Raw genomic sequence first — 22034 nt, 5'->3', positions numbered from 1 at the left:
GCCTGAGCCGAGACTGATTTGGGGCCTTATCGCCGGCAGTACTGATGGCGTCCGTGCTGCCTGAGGTGGGGTTAGTTGGCAGAACGCTCCCTGCGAGGACCTACCCTGAGCAAGCGACACCGGAGGCAGCATCGACTGCAGGGGGACCCTGGGGCTGCAACAGGGTGGCCTAAGGCTGATTGCCACTGAGACTCAGACCGAGATAGCACTTGAGCGCCCAGGAGGCAACGGGCTCTGCAAACGGAACAGCGGCAAGAGCTGGGGCACTGTGATAGCCTGAAGCCACGTATGAGGTGAGCGAAGCGGAGAGTACGCGATATTGGGGGATCCTCTGGACCCTGGTGGAGTGCCTGCTTGGAAAAAGTTTGGAGGGCTTATTGTTGCACCCGGGCTGGCCGGACCCAGAAGTGGAAAGCTGCGTGTACCTGGTACGTGAGCGACCCCTCAGAGCTGGAAGCTGATACGACAGGGCGTTGAGCAGCTGCTGGGACATTGGCACTGACCGGCATCTATGAACTAACGTCTGAAGTGTGTTGGAAACGGCTTGAGATCCCAGACTAGCAAATCTGTTGGCCCGGAGTGTGCGCCTGCTGAGATTCCACTGCCTGGAGGGGAGCGGAGAGAACCCCCCTCTGGAATTGCGGAGAAGGAGCTGTCTGCTGAGGAAAAGGGCAAGATGGGGAAACCCAAGGGGAGAGTGGAGGGAGCTACCGGCTCTGAGGCACCGGATGGCTCGGTGCAGAGCCCTGCGGATTTACAGCAGCTGCAAGATCGTATACTGGAAACCATTACGGCCACGAAAGACGCTCTGCAGCAGGATATAGCTCAGGTGGCAACGGGGTTGGGGCTTCTGCGAGCGGATCACGACAAACTGAAAGACAGGGTCAAAAGCAAGGAGGATACCGTGCAGGAGATGGTACCGGAGCATAAATCCATAGAGGGGCGGTTGGTGGATGCGCTTGATCGTATACAGGTACTGGAAAGGCGGGCGGAGGACGCTGAAAACCGCAGCAGGCACAACAATGTACGCTTGGTGGGTCTTCCGGAGAAAAAGGAAGGCGATGACATGGTGGGATACCTCGAAACTGGTTACGGTCAGAAGTGGCGCCTGAGGGCCTTTCACCTTTCTTCACATTAGAACGAGCGCACCGGGTCCCGGCTAGGCCTCCTAGGCCGGGCCAGCCACCCCGTCCAGTGGTGATAAAACTGTTGCATTATAAAGACAGAGACTGGCTGTTGCAAAGGGCCAGAGACGTGGGCCCATTCCAAGTAGACAACAGCAACGTAACACTGTTCCCTGACTATACGTATGAAACTCAGAAACTGCGTGCCTCCTTTTTATCAATCAAGCGGGAACTGCGAGCAGAGGGCATAAAATACTCGCTCCTTTTCCCAGCCAAGCTCAGAGTAGTGGTGGATAGCAAGACGCTCTTCTTTCCTACGTCAGCGGACGCCTGGGCGTGGTGGGACACTTACAAGGCCGGGACGGACGGGGCAAAATTCAGAGCCGAAGAGAAGAAGAGACAACAACTGGTGCGGAAATCGCAGAGGCTCCAGAGGCATCGGCAGAGATCTAGAAAACCCACGGAGTCTCAAACGGAAGAGGAGAGAAGAGCAGCGCTGCAAGCAGTGGTGGATTTATCGGGGACTGTGAGAAACCGTTCACACAGGGGCTCGGACTCAGAGGGCCATGTTACGGGCTCGGAAACTGACCTATCGGAACTTAATGGCGCCAAGGGCCCAGTGGTAACGCCGCAGACATCGGAGGAAATTATCGAAGCTTGAAGACGGAGACAAACAGTGCTAACTATATATGATGCCTGGGGGGGCCTGTGCCTACCGATGCTGAAGTATACGACAAAGCAGATTGGATGCTCGAAAGTGTTTATGGGGGATTGCGGGGCCGGGGGGATGGGACTGTGGTAACCACCTTCGGAGCCGAGTTACGCCCTATTGGCCCATAAGGCCACCGTAGTGTAGACTGCGGAATAGGTGGGTAGTTGAGGGGGGTTATCTTGGATGGGAGCTGCTTTTGCGTAGTTAGGTCCTGTTCTGGGGGGGAGGGAGCCGAGAGTAGTTGGGGGGGCTCGAGGCGAGGGAGAAGGGAAGGGGGGGACAGTTGCTTTAGGGTTGGGTTGGGAGGGTGCCACCACGTGCCCTGGATGCGGACTTATGCTACCTACGCTGATTCTGGAACAGTGAAATGTGTAACCTGGAACGTGAGAGGGCTACATACTATGGCAAGGAGGCATAAGGTTCATGCTTATTTAGTTCGTAGAGGGGTTCAGATTGCGCTATTGCAGGAAACACATCTGACAAAGCAGGAGGGTGTCGCTCTGCAGCGAAGGTGGAGAGGGCAACTGTTCAACACCACGTATTCTGCATTTGCAAGGGGCGCGTTGATCTGGATACGGGCGGGGACTCCTTTTCAAGTGGTTAGGCATACAAGAGACCCAGAGGGTAGGTTTGTGGCCGTAGAGGGGAAACTTAAGGGCCGGGATATAGTGCTTTGCAGCGTGTATGCACCCAATGTCGACCAACCGTCTTTCTTAACGAGGCTCTCTGGCGCGCTGGTGAGTTACTTAGCGGGCCCCGTTGTCATGGGCGGAGACTTTAATTCAGTGGCAGACACTACACTGGATAGGTCCCATCCACCTCTAGGAACATCCCCGGTGCACCGACTGGCGAAGCGTAGGCTTGAGTGGCAAGAGAGATGGGAGTTGGAGGACGCTTGGCGAGCGCAACACCCAACTGTGAGGGACTACTCGTATTATTCTAGCCTACATGACCTCCATGTCCGCCTTGACGCTTTTCTGTGCTCCCCGCACATGATCTCTGCTGTGGCGAGTACTGAGTACTTAACTCGCACGCTGTCCGATCATAACCCCTTGCTGCTAACGCTAAATTGGATGACTGAGACCTCGCGAGTCCCAACGTGGCAGCTGCGGCCTGACACACTGGACGACCCACTGTTTCGGGAGGCGTTGGGAGAGAGGATTACACATTATTTTGAGGAAAACGACGGCACCGCGGCATCTAGAGCGATGGAGTGGAACACCTTCAAAGTTGTTATCAGAGGCCACTGCATAGGGAAATATGCAGGGGTGCCCAAGGCTTTACTAGATGATTTGGATAAGGCAGAGAGGACATTGCGGGAGGCCGAGATGGCACAACCTAATCATCCTGAGCTGCAGGATGCTGTCTGTGAGGCCAAGGAAGCAGTGGCGGTCGAAATGAAATGGCTTCGTAGCTTCGACCACAAGACCTATTTGACGAGGGCACACGCTGAGGGGGACAAGGCTGGGATGTTTCTCGCTTGGTTGGCTAACCCCACTAGAGGTAGCCACCCGATCTTGGCCATAGAGGGGGAAGGGGGCCGCATATACAACACCCAAATGGGAATATTGGACAGCTTCCAATCGTACTATGGAACGCTTTATGAGAGTGCGTTGGACTGACAGGAATGTGAAATTGACACCTTCCTGGAGGGGCTGCAATTACCGCAGCTAGACCAAGAGCAGGCAGAGACCCTGGGCAGGGATATTGAACTAGGAGAGATCGGGAGTGCTGTGAAGCAGATGGCTCGTAATAAAACCCCGGGTTTGGACGGTTTACCCATAGAATTTTACAGTAAATACCTAGGGCAACTTGCTCCGCGGCTCCAAACAGTATATAATGAAGCCAAGGTTAGAGGCAGGTTACCTCAGTCCATGTGTGAAGCTCTGATGATCCCGTTGCTGAAGCCAGGGAGGGAGAGCTGCAGGCCAGCATCCTATCGGCCGTTGTCCATGCTAACAACGGACTACAAAATCCTGAGTACCATACTGGCGACCAGACTGTTACAGCACATGTCGGGGCTGATCCATAGTGACCAATCCGGTTTTATTCCCGCGCGAAACACTACTATCAATATATGTCGACTGATACGTCTGCTGGGAGACCCAATGTCGAGTGCGCGATCGCCTTTAGTACTATCAATCGATATTGAAAAGGCGTTTGATAGCTTAGAGTGGGAATATCTGTACAGGGTTATGAAGCTCTTTGGCCTTGGAGATGGTTACATAGGCTGGACGAGAGTGTTGTATGCATCAGCGATGGCACGAGTGCGGGTGGGCTCTCTCATATCGCACCAGTATCGGGTGTGCCGTGGCACTAGTCAGGGGTGCTCACTCTCCCCCCTGTTGTTTGCATTAGCGATAGAGCCCTTTGCGGCGGAAGCCAGGACGGGACATTATTACAAAGGCCTAGTCTACAGGGGAAGCCCACAGGTTATTTCGCTGTACGCGGACGACCTCCTGTTATTTCTAGAGGACGCAAGCGATGCGCTGGAGGGCGCAGAAAGACTTCTTGCACTCTTTGGTAGGGTGTCTGGTCTAAAAGTCAACTGGTCTAAATCCTGTTTATTTCCACTGCGACAGGGGGAGATGCGACCTACCACCAGCCCGCTGCTCAATTGGGAGCCTAATTGCCTGAAATATTTGGGAGTACATGTGTACCACAATGCTGCGGATAGGCTGGAGGGCAATGTGGGCCGCTGTATCCGGGGACTGAAGGGCAGCATGTCCTTTTGGACCACCCTCCCGCTTTCGGTAACGGGACGCATTTTGTTAGTGAAAATAATAGTTTTGCCACGCCTTCTTTACTACTTTTGCACACTGCCTGTGTGGATACCCGGTTCTGTCTTTCAACAGCTGAGGTCGATACTGATATCGTTTCTTTGGGGCACGGGCAGGCGTAGTATAGCTACCCCCAGCAAACGAAGAAGAAATTTGAAAGTATGAATAAAAACATCTGTGAAGAGTAACAACACAAAAAGTGTTTTATTATCCTTGAATTTATTGACAACTAAAAACTTTATTGACAAACTTTTGCTGAATATCTCAGCCCACAACCAGTGCCCTAGGAGCCACTCTCGCACGTGTTGAGCCAGTGCTATCTATGCTGTTTCAATTATACTCCTGAGCGGGGAGTAATCCCAGGAGCACGGTACCCAATTTAAGCTTTGATTTAACCAGCAGTGCACAGTTTACAACCCATTTTTGTAGTATAGCTTTAGCCACGCTGCTCCGACCGAAGGATGAGGAAGGCTTGGCGGTCCCGGATTTTGAGCTTTATTATCTGGCGGCTCAATTGCAGATTTTCATGCAGGAAGTCGCGAGGGTGTACCGAGGGCCGGAGCACGAGAGGGACGGGGGCACGCCCCACCATGTTCTGGCGTACATCACCTTACAGCAGAGGCTCGCCCTCAGAGATTTGTCTCTAGAGGAGCAGACGTTTAGGCTCTGCTGGAATCGATCGCAACGACGAGCGGGGGTGCGGCGCATGTACGCACCTGAAATACCGCTGGGAATGGTGACGGCGCTCCCCCACGGCGGCGATTGGTCGCGACTACAGGTGTGGGAGGGCGCAGGGCTGCAAATGCTAGGGGACCTATACGAAGATGGGGCGTTAATCCCATACCAAACCTTGCAAGATCGATTTGACCTCTCGAGGGGACAGGGATTTACAATATAACAAAGCTATTAGCGTATTGCACTGTATTCCGCACACACCCAAGAATAGGATCACAAATACATTTATAGATATGGGTCTGGTCCTGGCCAAGAGGGAAATAACAAGAAATTGGAAATCGAAGAAGGGTCCCAAGCACAGGCGGTGGGTTAATGAGTTTCTCAAATGGGCGGCGAGCGAAAGTACACTCAGGTATCAGCTGGCTCGCCGCAAGTCCGACGACAAGGCACTGGAGGCGGCAGCGGCATGGGAGACGTTGGTGCAGGCCTTGCGCGACAGCACGTTGGAGGAGGAGGAGGGACTCTCCGACTTAGGTGCTGAAGCTCCCATAAACACACCAGATGCACTTTCTCCATAGTTAATCAGTTACTCCTGATAATACTCATACACACACACTAACAGCGAGCTCAGGCGTAGGTGGGGGAACTTGTGGGTGGGCGGGGGAGGGAGTTAGGGAGTTAAGAAGTTGGGGGGGAGATGGGGATCGGAGTGGGGGACGAAAAAGTAAAAGCGGACTGAAGAAATCCTTGCATGAAGACTACTAATGTTTAAAGGTTGCTGAGAATGGTGATCCATCGCTTGACGCCGCCCGACCTCCGGGTTGTGGGCTTACAGGCCGTGTACGAAGATCATTTGAACAAGAAATACGCACTAGCGTTGGCAGTGCAGGGTCTTTATAAAAGTATGCTGTATATCTTGGTTCTGCAATAAAAACAGTTTTAAAAAAAATGGATGGCAGGCCTTTAATGCCTTTTCAACCCTGTCATCAAGATAAGGAAACCAGTCACAGTCTTGGAGAGCTCGTTTTGTGGCAACAATTCCACAAGGCCCTTCATGGGCCGCTTCAATTATACTCTGTCTCAGACATCTCAGAATCAGAATTCTTGACCCTTGTATGATAACTCCTCCTGAGTTATAAGCAGTTCATCTTTAAAAAAAATGTTGATATGCACCATCACTGGTGAGCGGTCAAGAGGGTTGGTTCAACAACTGATGTGTAATTATATCCTTCAGCTTTAACATGTTGCTATCAAGGCTCAGGGCAGTGATAATCTGGACTAATGAAATAGCAGATGGTGTGTTTGATTTTACAATGAAATCGATATAGGCCTCAGCTGTCTTGGAGGGAATACTGTGACCTTGTATAGGGACTCTGAAAAAGTAGTCAGAAGGGTTCTGATCTTTTTGTGGATGATGCACAATGGTGCAATTATACTCTTTTAACCGTAGTCCCCATCATTCAATGCGAGGAGACATTTTGGCATTTGGATTGCCAAATATAGTTTGTACAGCTTGACTAACCGTCACTAGCATAAAAGAATTTCCATACAGGAAGCCATGGAAATGTTCACAAGTCCATACCACAGCTAAGCTTTCTTTTTCAGGTTGTGAGTAAGCATGTTCTGTTTGAGACAAATTTTGAGTGTCCGCTGTGCTGTGTAAAGATAGCGTCTAACCCGATGAGGCTAGAGTCACAACAACGTCTGTATGAAGCTTAGGATTGAAGTACGCCATTTCTGTAGCATTCTCAATTGCTTGTTTAATTCTTTTAAATTCAAATTTGTTTTATTGGTTTCAAGAAAAGACACAGGCAATACATTGCAAATGAAGGGTTCCACATATAGGTAGCATATGAGACAGACAAGCATGTCTTCTCCATAAAGCAGACTACAATCGAGATACATGGGTCCAACCATAGGTGTGAAGCAGAATTCGTGTGTATTGAGCCTGTTAAAAGAGCATAGTCTCAAGAACACAAACAAAAAATCCCTCCCCTCCCCTCCCCAGTGAGTAGTAGAGAGAGAGAGTAGTAGAGAGAAAGTGGTAGAGAGTAGTAGACAGTAGTAGAGAGTGAGTAGTAGAGAGTGAGTAGAGAGTGAGTAGTAGAGAGTGAGTAATAGAGAGTGAGTAGTAATGAGTGAGTAGAGAGTTGTAGAGAGTAAGTAGTAGAGAGTAGGAGAGAGTGAGCAGTAGAGTAGAGAGTAGTAGAGTAGAGAGTAGTAGAGAGTAGTGAGTAGTAGAGAGTAGTAGAGAGTAGTAGAGAGTAGTAGAGAGTGAGTAGTAGAGAGTACAGAGTGAGTAGTAGAGTAGAGAGTAGTAGAGTAGAAAGTAGTGAGTAGTAAAGAGTGACTAGTAGAGAGTAGGAGAGTAGTAGAGGGTAGTAGAGTAGTAGAGAGTAGTAGAGAGTGAGTAGTAGAGAGTGAGTAGTAGAGCATGGAGTGTAGTAGAGTAGTAGAGAATAGTAGTAGTGAGTAGTAGAGAGTGAGTATTATAGAGTGAGTAGTAGAGAGAGAGTAGTAGAGAGTAGTAGAGTAGTAGAGAGTGAGTAGAGAGAGAGTAGTGGAGAGTGAGTAGTAAAGAGTGAGTAGTAGAGAGTGAGTAGTAGAGAGTAGTAGAGTGAGTAGTAGAGAGTGAGTATTAGAGAGTAGTAGAGTCATAGTAGAGAGTGAGTAGTAGAGAGTGTGTAATAGAGAGTAGAGAGTGAGTAGTAGAGTAGAGAGTAGTAGAGTAGTAGAGAGTAGTAGAGAATGAGTAGTAGAGAGTAGTAGAGAGTGAGTAGTAGAGAGTAAGTAGTAGAGAGTAGTAGAGAGTGAGTAGTAGAGAGTAGGAGAGTAGTAAAGAGTAGTAGAGTAGTAGTAGAGAGAGTAGTAGAGAGAGAGTAGTAGAGAGTAGTAGACAGTAGTAGAGAGTGAGTAGTAGAGAGTGCGTAGTAGAGAGTGAGTGGTAGAGAGTGAGTAGTAGAGAGGAGTAGAGAGTAGTAGAGAGTGAGTAGTAGAGAGTGAGTGGTAGAGAGTGAGTAGTAGAGAGGAGTAGTGAGTAGTAGAGAGTGAGTAGTAGAGAGTGAGTAGTGGAGAGGAGTAGAGAGTAGTAGAGAGTAGTGAGTAGTAGACAGTGAGTAGTGGAGAGAGTAGTAGAGAGTAGTAGAGAGGATTAGAGAGTGAGTAGTAGAGAGTAGAGAGTAGTAGAGAGTAGTGAGTAGTAGAGAGTAAGTAGTAGAGAGTAGTAGAGAGCCGGAGAGTAGTGTAGAGTAGTAGAGAGTAGTAGAGAGTGGGTAGTAGAGAGAGAGTAGTAAAGAGAGATTAGTAGAGAGTAGTAGAGGGTGAGTAGTAGAGAGTGAGTAGAGAGAGAGTAGTAGAGAGTGAAGAGTACAGAGTAGTAGAGAGTGAGTGGTAGAGAGTGTGTAGTAGAGAGCGAGTAGTAGCGAGTAGTAGAGAGTGTGTAGTAGAGAAGAGAGTAGTAGAGTGAGTATTAGAGAGTGAGTAGTAGAGTAGGTGAGAGTAGTAGAGTAGTATAGAGTGAGTAGTAGAGTGAGAACTAGAGAGTAGTAGAGAGTAGTAGAGAGGATTAGAGAGTGAGTAGTAGAGAGTAGAGAGTGAGTAGTATAGTAGAGAGTAGTAGAGAGTGAGTAGTAGAGTAGAGAGTAGTAGAGAGTAGTGAGTATTAGAGAGTAAGTAGTAGAGAGTAGTAGAGAGTAGGAGAGTAGTGTAGAGTAGAGAGTAGTAGAGAGTGGGTAGTAGAGAGAGAGTAGTAAAGAGAGACTAGTAGAGAGTAGTAGAGGGTGAGTAGTAGACAGTGGGTAGAGAGAGAGTAGTAGAGAGAGAGTAGTAGAGAGTGAGGAGTAGAGAGTAGTAGAGAATGAGTAGTAGAGAGTGTGTAGTATAGAGCGAGTAGTAGAGAGTGTGTAGTAGAGTAGAGAGTAGTAGAGTATTAGAGAATGAGTAGTAGGGTAGGTGAGAGTAGTAGAGTAGTATAGAGTGAGTAGTATAGAGTGAGTAGTAGAGAGTAGTAGAGTGAGTACTAGAGAGTAGTAGACAGTAAGTAGTAGAGTAGTAGAGCATAAGTAACAGAGAGTAGGAGGGCAGTAGAGAGTAGTAGAGTAGTAGAGAGTGAGTAGTAGAGAGTAGAGTGTAGTAGAATAGTAGAGAGTGAGGAGTAGTGAGTAGTAGAGAGAGAGTAGTAGTGAGTAGTAGAGTAGTAGAGGGTAGTAGAGAGTAGTAGAGAGTAAGTAGTAGAGAGTGAGTGGTAGTAGAGAGTAGTAGAGTAGTAGAGAGTAGTAGAGAGCACTAGGACACTGCACTAGGGTGAAGGTAGGGACCAGCCACCGGACACCACTTCTGGTCAGGGAAGGGGGACGGGGCAAGATTGGGGAGACAAGGGAAGAACCAGGACGTGCCTGCGAGCACGCGACAAGGAGTGCAAATAAAGTAGGAGACAATCCCTACCTGTATCTCGGTGTGTTCCTTGGGGTCCGGTGCAGAGAAGCGCATAGAGAGCCTCTATGAGGGGCAGTTTGCTTCTGTGATCTGACCTCCATCTGTGATGAAACAACCTTTCAATGCGGTGGGGGTCAGCTCCTGCCGTCCCTCTAGCAAGGGAAGGGGCTGCAGCGCCCGACCACATTTGTTTGCGAGGAGTGGATGGCTCTTCTGAGGTGGCGCACCTGGGCCCTACACGTTTGCAGCATGAGTAGGGACTGAAAGTAATTTCAAACGCGGCCATTTATAACCGAGAAAGGCAGCGCAGCCCGTTTTTTTCAGTTACATCCATAAGTGAATAGACAACACAAGCTTACAATGGCTTTCTGTTGTGCGAAAGCTCGGCTGTTTTAAATAAAAGCGAACAATAGTGGGCTGTAGATTTGGAAGCCACTCTGGCACTTAAGAGTTTCACTGTATCTAAAGAGCCACTCCCCAGTGTGCTGTATGCATCTTGGTATGCAAACCATTGCTCTACATTCTTGCACCCACAGCAGCTATCCCCTACCGTGCTACTGGGGGGAGGGGGGGAGGGGGGTGTAAGCGTGGAGTTGGGGCGGACCGGAATAACAGGCGTAGAGGCCGTATGTAGTGGGCTATCTCTTAGCCGATTTTTATTATGGTTCACGGTTCAAGGATGAGGCAAAAGGGAGAACAGAGTCCTGGATCGGTGCTGGCTCCGACGATGAGGTGTCGGTTCTTCAGTCAGGGATGACACCGGGTCGTAAGCTGGGTTGGCTGTTCCCGTGAGGTGATGGTCGGTTCAGCAGCGGGACGGTGGCTCCTCGGAGGTATGAAAATGAGAGAAAAAAGGGGCCGTTAGTTCTTATCCTCAGAACTATTTATTGCCATTCACCTTTACCGGGCGTGTGGGAAGTCAAGCGACCGTGAGGTAGGGAGGGGAGGAGTAAGAGATGGGAAGAGGCAGCACGGGTAGGGAAAAGGGTGACTCTGTGCCGGCAAGTGAGGGGTAGTATACACAATCGTGACAATGATAACACACGGGCTATATACACTATCTCACAGTGCGAGGTGAAAGGTGAGGGAGGAGCTACTATACGCTACTATATTTACACTCTACTATATTTACACTAAGGGGAGCCGGTACTCACTTGGCCCGCCTCAACTCTGTCCGCGAGTTGCGGACGCTCTCCAGCTTCCTCCACCGGACTCCACCAGTCCTCCGTTCCGACGTCGTCTTCTCCTTCCGCTTCTTCGCTCGGCTCCCGGGGTTCTTCGCACGCTGTCTCCTGCCACGAGTCTTCCTGCTTGAACGCCCTGTTGTCCTCTGTTCCTGCTTTTCTGTGGTCCGCCTCTGGGCTGGGGGAGGGACTTCCGGGGTCACGGGAAAGCCCTTCCGGTATCCCCCTCGTCGGGACTGGTTCCTGTAACAGAGAGGAAAGGGGTGGAGTCCTGGTTGCTATGAACGCCCGTGGATCGGAGGGCGGCCGCCAGGACCGTGAGGGGAGGCGTGGCATCGGCGAGGTAGGGATTGTGGCCCCTCCACAGGGGGGCTCTCTCAACCTACCTGGGGAGGGCCCTATTTGATAGCACTTTTGGAGGGGTCACCCACAAAAGTATATCTTACATGGTTACATGGTTAATATTTCATGGTTAATATTTCATGTTTTTAACGTTCAATGTCGTGTCGTGACATGCGCTGTTGTAGGTTTTCTGTCATTTATATGCATAAAAACGTGTGGACTTATTGTGAGAGCTATGTGTAAGCTATATGTCCACAAGTCCCGTAGGTTAATATTTCTAGGTGGTCGAGTTACCCCTTTATTATCACCAGACGACGCCCCCTTCCAGAGATATTTCACTCATGGGCAAACATTAGGGTAGTTCAAACCCCAGCTCCCCATATATACCAAGAGTCTTCCCAATCCTCATGCATTTGTTGGAGGCCTTCGGGGAGAACTTGAGTTTAATCTGTCAAAATTAGTGGAGTAGAGAAAAGAGTTACCTCTCTCCATGTTGATCACTACTAGATGCCGAAATAGGAACAACATCAAACTTTCATATAACACAGGCCATGCACCCATATCTTTAATAATTGTCTCCGCTGTCAGTGGTGCTTTATCGACCTTTAAAAGATGGAAATCTTAGCGCAGCCTTCCCTTATCTGAACCTTATAAACAGGGTGGGCTGGTCACTGCTCAGGGCGCTCACTGTGCTGTGCCAGGGCTTGACAGATAGAATGTATTCTGCTGCCAAGCATGCACTGCCTTCAACTAATTGCAGCATGGAGCAATGTAAGTGGATGCTCAGGTGACTAAACACGGTCTGCCTGCACATTATATACAATGCACAGTGCGGAACTATGCAAAATAGGTCCGTGTGCGAGACGTGCATTTCTTTGCAGCAGGGATGAGTTCATATATATTTAGCATGTTACAGAGGTAATACGAGCGCCTGCTGGGGAAGCTTCATTTCCATGTTATGACTAATACGCCTCCCGCTTGAGGTATGCTCCCTCCCTCTCCTCCCCAACGCCTCCATCCCTGTTTTCCTTTTCCCATGACCTGTACAGTGCTTCAATTCTTTGTGGGAAGTCTTGACATACATTTGTGTCAATGGCAGACCTGTTTTACTGTGAGCAGGCAGCTTGTGAAATCTCCCCCAGGATCAACTATTTTTTGTAGTCGGCTGCCAAATTCTCCTTCAATGCAGATTTTTGTTTCCTTTCTCTCCGCTCGGTTTAACAAGATCCGTGGAACGGGGACATAACCAGGACAGACAGAAATAACAAGCGTACGGCGCAGTCCCGAAACTAAAAGAGGATCTCTTGTCTTTATGGGGCCATGTGTTTGAAACACATAGCCCCATAAAGATAAGAAACCTTTTGCAACGGGAGGAAGGCAGGTGAGCCTGTCCAAGTGGGACAGCTCAAAAAGAGAAAAGAACACGTCACAAAGAGCTCCTTTCCAATGGCTGGCCACTGTTTAGCATTTGGCTTAAGCCTGAATCATGAAAGCCCTCTAAATCATTAAATATCGCCAGCAAGACTGCGCACGTGCGCAGCCCACGCCAGCCGAGACCTAAAAAGCGGGGGGGATTCACCATACTCTTAACTTTGCTCATGGCCTGCCTCTTAAAACATTATCAAACATGACTGTAAGGACTATGAAAACTGCATAAAGTGGCAGTGACATAGGGTAATGAGGCACAGAAGTAACCAAACACATACTGTCCGTTCCACATTGGCAAGATCACCTTAAAACCTACTATCGGTACATTGACGACATTTTCCTAATATGGACTGGCACTGAACAACAACTCATCTTCGCCATAAACCACCTTAACACCATCAACGAAAGAATTCAATTCACCCACAATTTCAACCGGACTACAATATAATTCTTAGATGTGAACATCACCATCAAGGATCACAAACTAGAAACATCCATATACACAAAACCTACTGATCGCAACAATTACCTCCACTACTCAAGTTTTCATCAACCCAGTCTGAAGAAACACCTGCCATACTCGCAACTAATGCGAGCTAAAAGAATTGCTTCTACAAATGAATCTTTCAAACAAAACAGTATCACTATCATGAACAAATTTCTCAAGAGAGGTGTACCCCAACCAAATTGTACAATCAGCCCATGCAAGAGTGGCCACCATTGATCGATCTACTCTACTGAAACCCAAACCTAAAATCTCTTCCAACGAACAACGGAACGTATTTGTTTCCAAACTTTCTACCAAAAGCTTTCTGGTCAAAAAAAGCATCATAACCCATTGGCAAATACTCCAATTGGAACCTGATTTTTACAAACTGTTCAATGAACTGCCCATTTTTGCTTACCAACGCTCAAAAAATCTACAAACTATCATCAAACCTCGCATCACCCAATCTACCATTTACAAAGGAACAATTCCCTGTCACAACTGTCAGAACTGCCATAACATCATATCAGGAAACAGCATGAACCATCCAAGCACAGGCAAGCAAATCTTGCTACAAGTGAATGCTACATGTGACACCGCGAACGTTGTGTATCTTTTGAAGTGCCCTTGTGGGTTACCCTATGCAGGGAAAACTGAACGCAAAATCAAAACCAGACTCAATGAACATCTAAGCAACATTAGAAACTCTGCTCACTTTACACAACAAAACCATAACAACAGTCAAATCTGCTTCCTCATTTTAGAGGTCGCCAAAAAACCTGAGGGCTTAGACCCAAAGAAATACCTGCTCCAAAGAGAACTTTATTGGATATTCAAACTCGGCACCGTTCATCCAAAAGGATTCAATGAGCGTTTGGAATTTAACAGCTTCCTTTAACATGCATTCTGAACTCTGTTGATCGCTTCTTGTTGGTTTTTCTGCATCTTTTGGTTGCATTCATACATGTATTTGAAATTCATTCGATTGAATGTATATACACATCCTGTGTACTTTCCTCTTTTCTTTTCTTTTCCATGCTTTTTTTCAGTATTTCCTTACTTCTCCAGCCCTCTGTTTCTTCCTCAGTCTCATCTCGTTTGATACATTCGCTCTTTCTATCAAATTTCGCTTCTTCGCACTTTCTCTTTTCCCTTCGCTACCACACTACTATTGACCCGATTCACTCCATTTTCACGTTATTACATCTCTATTCCCCATTCAATTTCACTTCATTTTCATGATTTTCACTATTTATTTTCCCCATGGGCTCGTTACATTATTATACACTCCATGTATCATTCCCCCACCTCCCGTTTCCTTCTTCTTTTTCCACGACTCTCTGCTCACGGACCTCGTCTGCTTTCTACCTCGCATGCCTGAAACTAACATGCATGCCCATGGATGCTTGTTTCATTTCGGCATCTTTTCGATGGCGTTCCACCGTGTTTTCGGACTTTCCCATCTTCAGCGTTTCACCGCGCGTCACTTTCCCGGTAAGCATTCACCGCTATCACTGATAATAGTCAAGCTTTTTTATGTTCAGCACTCTCTATTGGGTTTTCTGATGTTACACTTGTTTTTCTCTTGGTGGTTTGGGTACTGTTGTTTTGTACCACCGCGCGATATTCCACAACAATGCAATCTCACTCTCTATTAAAACTCAGAATGGTCACAACTTCCATAAATCTTTTCTCTCGATTCACTTTATGCAGTGCACACTGGGTAGCAATTTCAGCTTCCAATCTTCGGAAATTCACATGGGGAGATCTCCTTGCCGTCTTTTCAAACCAGCACCTTTTTAAACTCGTATTTTCACTTCACCCCCGATTCACTTACCATCACTTCACCTTCTGACCTCATCATTCTCATATAAACACTCGGCCCCTGATTCATTAACCCTCGTTCTTTCCTATTCTCCCACAGAAACATATTGACCCCCTGATGAAGAGCCATCCAGCTCGAAATGCATTGGGGACATTGACTAACGTTGTTTTACAACAATTATGACGCCATGAAATAACTCTTCGTGCATTCGGAACTATTGTGTAAAATTGTCTTCAAGTTTATTTCACCAAAACTTATACTTTTTGAATTGAAGAATCATTTGCATCATGTTACAAAGTGAATAAAACTTTGAACATTTAAATACCTTTGGATACACTTGCATTTCTAGCACACATGAGTGCTCAGGTTACCCACCTTACGCCTGTAAGGTCTCTTGCGAGTGACATAGGGTACACAGCTTCATCAATAAGGCGAAATAAGGTGAGTATATTGTACTCGATACTCAAGGGAGATGATGTGGTCTCACTACTAGACTGCCGACCTTGGAGCTGGGAAACCAAGGTTTAAGCCTCGGGGTTAACTCCACATCCTGTGATTCTGGACAAATCACCTAATATCCCAGTGCCTACCAAACAAATGAATGCGTTCTTGTGTAACATAACTGGTTCTCATGTAAAGCGCTCCAATACCTTTGGGTCGACTTTGAGCTATATAAAAATGCAGAATAAAAAAAAGAAATTACAATTTCCCTGAAAAACGGATTGAAACCATGGGATGAGCTGTTCCTCATGTAGCCCATGCTTCCTGCTCCTCATTTAAAAGTCTGTCAAAGCACTTTCCTGCAACATCTATTAGAGGTATCATTCTGTAATTCACTGTATTCAAGTAATGGTTAGTGGGATGGCCAAATGAACGTGTGTGTGCGCATGTGCGTGCGTGTCTGTCTGTTATGATGACTTCACCTCCGGCTAAACCCAGACAATGGAAGGTGTTATTTCTCAATCCTCTCTTAAAAAAAAAATATTTAGGTATGATGTACGTTCATTTAGCAAACTGTCACTCAAACTACATTAAAAAATGTGACATATTGGGAAAGTATTTCTCTCTTTTCTTTACAGTACCTTCCAACTCCATGCAAATTCCTTTAAATTTACCTGACCCACTCTTAATTCCATAAGCTGCCTAACCATACACCTATTATTGAAAAATACATACTCCTGTTTGAGGGCTCGAGGAACCAAAACATAATGTCATCAATCGAACATCTCTTAGTGTCCTTCCTCATGGCTACTTGTTTTTCAATGCAGACTCAAGTATTTCATTAGCAAGGTCAGGTGGTACCCGGTGCGGAAAATTTCTTGTCACCCCCAGCTTGACAAAATGGCAAAAATATGTGTTTAAAACACATATTTTTTCGATTTTGTCACCCCACTCAATGATGACACCCGGGGAGGCCCGCACCCCCCTTCCTACGCCACTGGCCACGTAATAAATTGTCACCATGGATTCCCTTATAACTTTGACCTCTCTCTCAAGTACTTTATAAATAAATAAATAAATAACACTCTCAAATAGTCCTCACAAGAAACCAAAGTGTTCACCCTGAACCACAGTTTTCCAGAAGAGCCTGATAAAGGGAAGTGCTAGAGAAGCACCCATATTTTTCAGGGTACGAATACCAATTCACAGTGAATTGCTGCTACCGGGATACTGTTTCTTAGATTCAATTCTGGGCACTAGAATTTTCCCTCTAGCTTGTATAACCCTTGTTCATTTGCAAAAAAGGGTCTTGATATAATGTTCTTGTAAAACCAGGGTTCACATGGAGCATACTCACACAGATCTCATGGGATTATTTGAGTTTTTACTGTATGTACAATATGTTTTAATATTGGATATGAAATCCCCAGAGCTCTCAATTAATGGTGCTTTATGCGTAATATAAAACTTCTTCTTCCAGTTAGCAAAACGCCCATGTAAAGAAATTTGCTTAAGCCCCACAAGTGGTGGTGCTTTAGGTACCATTTAAACTTAAGCGTAATATCACCAAACTTTGAGATCAGTCTTTTTAAGATTAATGCTAAGACATTGATTGAAGCGCAACTACCCTAGGCAGTAATACGTTTTTGTAAAGCCCTGTGATTCTGTGACACATGAACCAGGTTGTGTGCGCAAAGCTGACATTCCTAAGGGACACCCAGAAATTTTGGGGGCAAGACTTAAGTAGACAGGAGATAGTGAGGGATGTAGCGTCTTCCCCAGCCAAGGTACCCACCAATGACTACGCCACACACAGAGCTTATTTTTACCAGTCTTTATTTATCTACGTGTAACTGCAAACTCAACATTCTAAACCAGCCTTCAATGCATTCTGCTCTAATACTTATGTCTCAGTTCTACGGAGTCCCTTAGGAGCTAAAAGGGTGTTTCATCATTTCTAACTCACAAGACAATACATCTCCCCCTCTGTTAAATAAAGAAAACATTTTACAAAATATATATATAGATAGATAGACGTATACAATTAACTCTCCTCCATCAATCTTTTTTGTGCTCTAATTGTTTGACCTGATCTTGTTCTCTGAAACTGGGAACTGTCATCACCAATGGCCAAGATCTGCATCAGAGGTGTAGAGGTAACAGCAGTCACTGATGGTTCAGATCCAAGCTCTCCTTCAACAGTTAGATCTGATGAATGATTTGTTAAAGGCTTAAAATGAGGAGAGTCTCTGGTAATAGACTTCCCAGGGTGCTGGGCAATCACCATGTGTCCCTTCATAGACACCTCTTGAAAAGGTTCTGCATCAAATGGAGCTTCAGATTTTCTTCCCCACTTCTGTCATGCGAGCACTCTATCTTCTTTCCAAAAAATAATGTTCTTCGCACATCGTCTTTGGTCAGCATATGATTTCATCTTTTGTTTGTTCACCAAGTTTTTCTCATGAGTTGCTTTCTCATCTCTCTTTCTCTGATCGGTCCATTGAGGCAACTTGGTGTTCATTGCTCTCCTGAACAACAATGTCGCAGGAATTTCACCTCTGATCGAGCGAGGTGTTGAATGATAAAGCTCTCAGGTTAGAATTCAACAAAGTTTTCAAATCAAGCTTCTCAAGATTAGCACGCTGTACTACTTTCTTTAGTGTATTCATAAATCGCTCAAAACGTCCATTCGCCTGCGGCCACAAAGGTGCGCTCTTCGGGGAACATCGTTTACAACGCGGTGTTTACACCGCACGACCTTTACCATGCAGCTATTACAACGCAAGTCATTACTACGACTTTCGCTGGATGGCACTCTTGGTTAAGGAATAGTGTGATTTTATATTCCAACACCTTCGCTACTGTTACGTGGGCTGGAGTTGGAAAAGAAAATCATATTAATCCTCAATCCAGCACCCTCCAACGCAAGTCGTTGTAAAAACCATGATGTAAAGTCCCGCAATCAAAATGATTGCGTTGTACTGTCATACATCCGTGCTCTTCTTATGCTTTATATTCAAATGCTCCAAGAAGTCTTTAAACTCGCGACTATAGAAAGGCACGCCATTGTCAGACTTCTCTATGGCTGGAACACACCATGTCACAAAGATGCCATCTATTCTTTCAATGACTCGTTCTTGTGTAGTAGATGAAAGATCTTCAATTAATCGAAATTGTGAATACTCGTCCATAATCACCAGCAGGTGATGTCCATTATCGATGGACCAAAAAAGTTAATGCCTATTCTCTCCTATGCATGCTTTGGGTGTTCTGACATACTCAAGGTGGTGTGGTGAGTGTTTTTTGTAGAAATTCAGTTGCATAGATGACAGGCCTTTATTGCCTTTTCAAGCCTGTCATCAAGATCAGGAAACCAGACACAGTCTTGGAGAGCTTGTTTTGTGGCAACAATTCCACAAGGCCCTTCATGGGCCGCTTCAATTATACTCTGTCTAAGACATCTCAGAATCAGAATTCTTGACCCTTGTATGATAACTCCTTCCTAAGTTATAGACAGTTCATCTTTAAAAAAAAATTGTATTTTTGATATGCAACATCACTGGTGAGCGGTCAAGAGGGTTGGTTCAACAACTGATGTGTAATTATATCCTTCAGGTTTAACATGTCGCTATCAAGGCTCAGGGCAGTGATAATCTGGACTAATGAAATAGCAGATGGTGTGTTTCATTTTACAATGAAATTGATATAGGCCTCAGCTGTCTTGGAGGGAATACTGTGACCTTGTATAGGGACTCTGAAAAAGTAGTCAGCAGAGTTCTGATCTTTTTGTGGATGATGCACAATGGTACAATTATACTCGTTTAACTGTAGTCCCCATCATTCAATGCGAGGAGGCATTTTGGCCTTTGGATTGCCAAATATAGTTTGTTCAGCTTGACTAACCATCACTAGCATAAAAGAATTTCCATACAGGAAGACATGGAAATGTTCACAAGTCCATACCACAGCTAAGCTTTCTTTTACAGGTTGTGAGTAAGCATGTTCTGTTTGAGACAAATTTTGAGTGTCCGCTGTGCTGTGTAAAGATAGCGCCTAACCCGATGAGGCTAGAGTCAACACAATGTCTGTATGAGGCTTAGGATTGAAGTACGCCATTTCTGTAGCATTCTCGATGGCTTGTTTAATTCTTTTAAAGCTTTTCTCACCTTCATGTGACCAATGAATTTAAACATTCCTTTTCGTCAAGTCTCTTTAAGGAGCATTTACAACCGCAAACTCTTGCAGGTATCATGAACAGTAACCGGCCATGCCAAGAAATGAACGCACCATAGGAACATCTTGTGGGGGATCAGCATTTGACAGTACTTGTACTTAGCAGGATCTGGTGTCATACCCCCATCAGAAAATGTATGACCAAAGAATTTTAGCTTTGTCCTATAGTTTTCAAGTTTTATTTTATTTGTTTTGGTACTCTACTGAGGACCACAAATTTTGTTCGATAAGTTCAGTTACAAATACTATTAGGTTTCATATTAATACAAAGCTAAAAAGGATTTTAAAAATTTATAAAAATTATAACAAACCAGTTCATTAGGAGGAGATTTACATACTGTGATCAAGTCCTTTACAGTGGTGATACGGCAGTTAATGTATATAGGATACAGATATTTTGTCCTGGCTGCCACTACTTTTGGGTTAGGGCATATGAAAAGAAGATGTTCCACATCCTGCTCCCCTCCGTGGCAAAGATTACATAAAGAAGAACCATTTGAGTGCCATCTTGATGTTACAGTTAGCACTGGTAAGATGCCGAGCCTTAGCAGGATGATTGTTCTCCTAGCACCATGCGAAAGATTAAAATCTATGTATTGTTGCATTTGCTTAGGTGCAATTGTTTCCGCAAAGCTTTTATACAGGATCAATTTGGCGCAATGTGAGAAATCAAGATCATAACTGAGTCTGGGGGTAAAACATTTTAAAAAGAGTTTCAGTTGTGATGGAGTCCATGTGAGCAACAGATTAACATTAATCTCAGCTAGTTTAAATGCGGTGGTCATGTTGCTATAGAATACTTGTTTCGAAGCATCGCAATCGAAGGTCTCGGTTTTAAGTAATGAACGAAGAGTTCCATCCTTTGCATGCAGTAGGTTATACGCCCATCTGATGACATTTGCGATAGCTCTTGAAAAGGAACTCGTGATAGAAAATTCAAGGCGAAGAGCTTGCACCGGAATAGATTGTGATACCCTCAACATTTTCCTCAATATCTTTCCTTCTTTTTGGTCTAGAAATGACCACTGTTTTATTGGAATATATTCCAAAGCAAACAATAAAACTTTAGGTATCTTTGAGCTATATACTTTAAGGAGGGATGAGAAATGTCTGTTACCTGAAGCTACATATAGTCTTTGAAGGGCTCCGGCATGCACCTCGGATTTCCTAGTCAGGTTATTAACCTGTGAGTTATTTTTTAATGTCTTAGTAAAAATCCTGCCCAGGTAGGTGTATTCCTCAGTCTCTTCTATAATTCCAGCGCCGAGTCTCCAACAAAATTTAGTCTTATAGAACTCACACTTGTCTGCATTCAAAGTCAAACCTGCTTCAGCCAGAAAACGACACACTTGTGTAAGAGCTTCCTCATGTTCTTTTTGTGTAGCTCTGAAAACCAACATGTCATCGCTGTAACTGAACACATTCATGACAGGCTGTATGATATGTTGGATGACATCTTGAAACAGTTTGGCAGTGGATGACACATTAAAACATAGTCTTTTGTATGGAAGCAGACCAACAGGTGTAGAAAAGGTTGTATTATACCTGCAATTTTCATCAAGTTCCAACTGGTAATAATTTCTATTTAAATCAAGGTGAGAGAAGACCTTTGCACCATTTAATTGAGTTATCATTTGAGCAACATGTGGACCTGGATGTCATTCTCGTTCAATTACCTTGTTTGCCTGACGCATATCAACGTATATGCATACAGTTCCTTTACTGTCCTTTTTAGGCACTACTGCTATGGGAGAAATCCATAGCGTTGGACCAGTTGAACACTCAATAAAGTCATGCTTAAGTAACGCTTTAAGTTCTTTTTCAACAGCTTCTTGCAAATGAAAAGCAATTTGTCTACGTCTTTGAGCAACAGGACAGATGTCCTCATTACTATGCAACTTTACTTTCATAGACTTAAGTTTTCCCAAACCATGAATTAACAAGGGGAATTTCATTACTATTTCATGTTGAGCATTCATGCTGTAAATCACGGAAATAGTCACATGTCAGAAGCTGTGTATCCTTTGGTTTTCAATGGCTTAAGTTGCGGCATTGAAAATAGTTCATTGTATTTCTTTGCAGGCATAATGTTTATCGATGCACCACAGTAGATGATGAACTGAATTGAACAACCATTTACTTTTCGGGTAATCTTTGGACAATGTTTGAATGGCTTTGATGCTCGAGCATGTCGAACATTTCTTGTCTGACAGTTTTCTACACAAGCAGTCAAACCAACATGGGGTGTGTGGTGATGGTAGCTGGGACCTCATACACAACCTCCCTCGCCAAACCCCAAAAAATACAGAACTCGCTTGTAAGGAAGAACAAATAATGTTTAAATATATTCATTAACATTACCAGCATTG

This window comes from Lissotriton vulgaris, chromosome 10 (genome assembly GCF_964263255.1).
Source record: "Lissotriton vulgaris chromosome 10, aLisVul1.2, whole genome shotgun sequence".
Lineage (NCBI taxonomy): Eukaryota > Metazoa > Chordata > Amphibia > Caudata > Salamandridae > Lissotriton > Lissotriton vulgaris.
The sequence above is the reverse complement of the archived record's forward strand: the minus strand, read 5'-3'. Positions refer to the sequence as shown.